The 6,000-nt window shown below is 42.9% G+C and overlaps 1 pseudogene; it reads left to right on the top strand.

Moving 5' to 3' along the window:
• Positions 1-3,573: 3,573 nt before the first annotated feature.
• On the top strand, positions 3,574-5,754 carry LOC128718314 (uncharacterized; annotated as a pseudogene).
• Positions 5,755-6,000: the final 246 nt, after the last annotated feature.

Raw genomic sequence — 6,000 nt, forward strand, 5'->3', positions numbered from 1 at the left:
GTTGCCAAGGGTTTCCTTTTTAATTTTAGGACCTTCCGTTGCACTTTTTTGTAAAGTACTCTCCGGTTCTTTACTGGTCTCATGGGCACCTGTCCTAGAGCAGGCGGGGATGATGCATCGTTTGCATCCTCGCTGGTCAATGCCACAAAAGGATTAGCGCTTGCACCTTTGAGGGCATCGCTGTACGACCCGCGTGCCCTTTCGGCTATCGTCTTCCTTTGCTCGTTTTGTAGTTTCCGGTACACGGGGCACTGTGCAACCTCATGCCACTCATCTCGGCAATGCGAGCATTTCTGAGACGGCGCTTTGCACTCCTCAGTTGCGTGCGCTCCTCTGCACTTTCCACAACACGTTTTGTGTGAACAAAACGCTTCGGCATGGCCAATACGACTACACTTAGCACAGGTGGCCACCTTTGGCACGTATGGCCGGTCAATGGGTATCCGGAGGACTTCAATAACGAGAGCCTGCGGAAGTACCGTACCCTCAAACGTAATTCGGATCGAGGAAGTAGGGACAAAAGTTTTGGTTTCTTTTGCTGAAGCGTCCAGCTTATACAGCTTTTTAGCTTCCAGCACTTTAACTTTGGGCGTGTCAGGGGAAGAAAACACTCCCTGGCCCATTTTTACAACATCTTCCTCGGAGTAATCGAAATCCTCGATTACGCCGGAAACTTCAACCAGACTACCGGGGATATAAACCCGATAGTGCTCCGTATAATCTGGATCAGCCGCAATAACGTTGGCTTGAGCCCGGTCCTTTGCGGTTACCCTGATCTTGTTTGGGCGCATCCGAAACACATCGGTAACACCCGGATACTTTTTAAAAATCGATCCCGCGATCGATCGAACGTCGAGCTGTTTGTCTCGCGGCATGAAATACACGAGCGGCTTACCTTCCCAGGAGGAAGGGTAAGCACGTGCTCTATGTTGTGCTGATTGGGTAGCCTCTATTTTGTTTATTTGTTCATCCTTCGAAGTTGAAGCACGAACTTCCAATGCCACTTTTTTAGTGGCAGGTGCAGCTTTAGGGCGTCCCGGCTTACGCTTCACACAGGGTTCAATCTCCTTTTCGGAGTCGGTACTTTCTTGCTCCACCGCCATGGTAGAGCCGAAGGTAACGGTCAAGGGGAGAACGGGGAAACAAACTTACCGTAACAAACGATAGACAGATACACACACGCACTACACAAAGCTCGACAAACCTCGATCGAAGCGAAAGCGTTGCTTCGCAATGTATGCGTATGCTTGCTTATCGCTGTTGATCGATAACACTCACAGCACAATTGTCTACCGAACGAAGATCGGGGACAGACGGAGACACCGATTAGCACGCTACAGCCAAAACGAGTAGACACGCTGAGTACGCAATCGCACTTCGGGTTGATGACCATTCGCTGCCGTATGCAAAATATCCGTAGGTACGCTTTCAAACGAAATACGACCTCTCGCTACGGAAGCTGGAGGCAGACTGGCGCGAGGAATTTGTTGGCACAAAAATCGCTCTACCTATTGCCTATACTCCGAATCTATCTGCAGGCTCTGTTCTCTAGATCTGTACCAAAGTTCTCTAGCTGTTCCTCCGTTTCGAGCGGTGCTATATCAAACTCCGACCGCGGAAGAAGCTCTTCGCGCGGTCGTGTTGCCGCCAAAAATTCCTTCATCGCCTGCCTTTGGCGAGCAGTATTCCTACTGATATGGTCTAGTCTATGATCTATTTTTTCTTTCAAATACGCATTCTCTTGCTCCAGCATGCGTATATTTTGCTGGGTTTGTCGCAGCAACTCACTGCAGTCGCAGCAACGTCGTCTGGGAGAAAAGGTATCACCAGCTAAAAAGTCGCGAAAATCCGTCTTAGTTTATTTCCTTCAAATTTTACTAAGCTACAAGCTAGCAAGCACAAATATTCTTACCACGTGGGTGATGTGGTGCACGACCCATTGTCCCTGCTTCGTCATGCGTGGACCGTGCCGAGGACACAGAACTAGACGAATCACAACACATGATCTCCAGCAACCGGTTACACTTTACTTACATTGCGGAAGCTACAACGGAGCCACATTCGCTTACGCCAGCGCGGACGACCCGTGGTTCACAATACGGTACGGGACGCCGTTAACATAAACAAGTTGGTTTTTCATTTTTGTCACTACTCAAACAATACACAATGCACACAACACACAACGAAAACACTAGAAAAGAAAAAAAATGAAAACAACACTAACAAAAAAAAACACCAAAACAATTTCACTCCAGGCACATAAATATATTGATTGCAACATATCGATGCGTTCAGCATCCACGCACTAACATCATCACAGCTACGCATCTGATCGATGCGTCACTGACCGGCATTAAGTTCAATGCGCTGTGCATAGAACAAAATGTGACCAGTAGCAACTTTCTTGCGCACTAACGTCTCGTCTTTCTTGAGCACATCGTCTTAACACGGGCGCTGCAAACACACATGGTAAGTTTCACATCTTATAACCTGTGTTCAATTCCGTTTCCTCTTCGTTAACTTCCTGTCAGATGTACAGACCTTAGCAGGCTAGCAAATAGCACTGTGGAGATAACTGTGCGTGGTGTCGTCACTGTCACTTGCGCTGGTGCTTTCATATCGCCTCACAAGCTCACTTTACTTATTTATCACTTATCTTCACTTATATATAAACATAATCTTCATTAATTCATTCAAAATTTGTTTTGTTGTAATTATGCTGTTATTTATAAGATGCTCTATTTTCTTCGGTGCCAATCTATTGCGTTATTCTATACAGATTTCTCCGGTTTAAAAAAAATTCACATGGAACTGAACTAGCTCGCACATTTAAAACTCTTTCTGCTATTTTGTAAAGATTAGGAAAATACAATTTGTTTTCGTACCACTATACGATTGTTTAACATATCACAATTTAAGCGATGGTTTGATTTTACCATGTATACCAACATAGTAACAGATGGTCGAATATATACTTTTATGTTTCTCTCTCGCCAACGGAAGGACACCGCACATGCACCAAATAAGTTAGACACGCGACCCGTTTACAACACGTTTTACAAATATTCTATTCTTTTAACTAAGTACAACACATTACGGCATGGTTTCTGACGAACGGTTGTTGAACGAGCTATCGTTGACCTCAGAATTGTACAAATTTTGTCGATTGAGGATTGAGGAAAATATCTTACAACATCATTTTTCTTTCATTTTGTGTCATTTGGGTCTGCTACCCCCCTAGACAATTCGAGCAGTTTTTCACAAGTTCCTCTACCCGTCAACCTCACTTGACCCACACATTTGTGGTCGCACACAAGATGTTACGTTGCCTTCTCTGTTTAGAGTATTTCTGTCCTACTCTCAAGAAGACCAACGTCCAATTTCGATCCACCCGAACGTATCTGTACACAGTTAATTTACTTGTGTGTTTAATTGGTGTGCATGAAACGCGTGTAGGCAAAGAAATGACAAGTCCAAGGAAGCCGGGTAAACATACACAAAACAGAAGCCAAACTGAACTAACTCATTTCGCATCTTTTTAGAAAAAGGAGTATTTACGGACCAATTTAAAACATGTCGTCGAAATTATCTCTGTATCGGAAGCGCCGTCGCTATCTTGAAGAGGTAGAGGGAGAACTTCCGCAAGAATTCGATGCATTGGAGGCTTCCGGTTCTGTTTCGGTGCCGGCATCAGCGGGCATGAGCTTTGGTAAGTGCAATCGTTTTCTTTCACTTATAATAATGTAAGACCAATTGTAAAAAGCTTAAAATAGTAAGCTGTTAGTGTGTTACAAGTGTTATTAGTTGTGCGTTGAATTGCGATTTCGGTTGTAAATAACCAACTGGAAGGAGAACGTTTAGTGCTGTGTTGCGCGTGGGAACATTCCGCGTTCCTAAATTCATGAACCTATGCTTTTGCACTGATAGCCACTCTGTCTATCATCTTAATTTAAATCTGTGCAAAAACATTAACATTCTGTTGCGATAAATAAACTGGCATACGTGATGTACAGTGCTGAGCAAACGATTTGCTTTGGTGTTGCATGCGCGGCTGGGTAGGGAAAAAAGGGTAGCGAAAATTAATGTCGCCGGCCGGTCCCTTTTTTAGGTATTATTTTTGTAAAGTAAAAATGTGCTGCCTTTGTGTGATCCGTTGGTGTAATTGGTAGCGACATCTGTCCCATATTAGAAGACGACAGGATGGAAAACCCCATCTGGAACAATCCCCCGTAGAAAGGACTCACCATCCGGTTAAATTCGGTGGTAAAAAAAAATTCCAAACGGCCTGTCCGTTCTAACGAAGAGAAAACGTGACAATTCGTCATCCTCCGGGAATCATGAACCATCCGTGATTGGTTTGCCCGCGGCGTGTTTCCGGCGTTCCGTTATTATGTTTTATATCTGGGACTCTCCGTGTTATGAATTTGGGTTGCGTGTCCGTTGTGAGCGACAGACGCGTTAAATTATTTTCTCATTTTATTTTATATTAACTGTTGAGTGGTTTGTGGCGATCGCATTGTCTGTATTTAAACTACTTTTGTTAAATTTTCTATTAACTAATTTTGTGTTTTGGTGTTTCTTTTCTTTACAGATGAATCGAATGATCCGAATAATTTGTTTAGTGGCTTAGAAAGCATTGGTGGTGGCATAGATAATGTAAGTTGCATGGATTTAGATACTAACTTTACTAACGATATGAATGCTAATGATATTAGTACGATATTATTACTAATGAAGCAAACATTGATGAAGAAGAACCAGTTGAAAGTGCTGATGATTTTTGGAGGGATGCTTATAGCTTCCTCAATAGTTTTGAATCTTTGAAAGATGCTTTAAAATATTTGGCGATTGTAGGGCATCTTTCCCGTAACTTTCTCAACTTGCTGCTGGCAATTTTAAGAAAGTTTGGTAACCCTGAGCTTCCGAAAGATGCACGTACGTTGCTAAAGATACCAAAAGTAAGCAAGAAAAAAAAGTGTAAAGAAATTCAAAACTTTACAAGGGGCCGATTATGGTATCCGGGGATTGAGGTTGCTCTTAGAAATTTGTTTAAGGATACCAATCCGGAAGCAACTAAGTTCAGCCTCCAAATTTCAATCGATGGTCTTCCTCTCTTCAGGAGCAGCCCCACTGAATTTTGGCCTATTCCTTTTTAAAATCGGTGAATTTCCCGATTGTCCAGTGATGGTTGCAGGTATATACAGCGGCCAAAATAAACCTACAAATTTGCAGCAATTTCTTCGGCCATTAGTGGACGATTTAAATGCGTTACATTCAACAGGGGTGCAGTTTGGTAATCAAACAATTCCTGTTTGCGTGAAGGGTTTTATCACCGATTCGCCAGCGCGGGCTTTAAAAAAATCGGTGTTAGGATTTCAGGGGAAACACGGATGCACGAAGTGCACTATCGTTGGAGAGCGTGTCAAGTCATTGCATAAGGTTTTTTTGATTATGCTCTAGCTCCACCGCGCACGGAAGCCAGTTTTCGCGCAAGAGACGATCGAGAACATCACAAATCTAAACGTTCACCATTGGAAGAGGTTATTGGTTTAGATATGATTAAATGTTTTCCAGTAGCTGATCGGTGTCACCTGATTGATTTGGGCGGCACTCGTAAATTCTTGGCAGGCTTAGATGACCATAGAATGGCTTCTTTTGATCGGTGGAGCGCTGATCAAAATGAAAACATATCACACTTTTTGATTAAAACCAAACTTCATGCTGAAATACACCGACCATTCCGATCTCTTATAACTTTAAAATTTTGGAAAGCATCTGAATTTAGGTCTTTTGCGCATTACGTTAGCCCTGTGATATACAGAGATTTTATGCACCCCGCTGGTTTTGATCATTATCTTCTCTATTTTTGTAGTATAACTATTCATTCATCTTCAACATATCAACCCCTTTATCCCCTTGCACGTAGAATGCTCCATAAATTTGAATCTAAGTTCCCAACTTTCTATGGTTGCACTCATATGACTAGTAATATACATAATC

The sequence above is a fragment of the Anopheles marshallii genome, chromosome 2, assembly GCF_943734725.1.
Source record: "Anopheles marshallii chromosome 2, idAnoMarsDA_429_01, whole genome shotgun sequence".
Classification (NCBI taxonomy): Eukaryota; Metazoa; Arthropoda; class Insecta; order Diptera; family Culicidae; genus Anopheles; species Anopheles marshallii.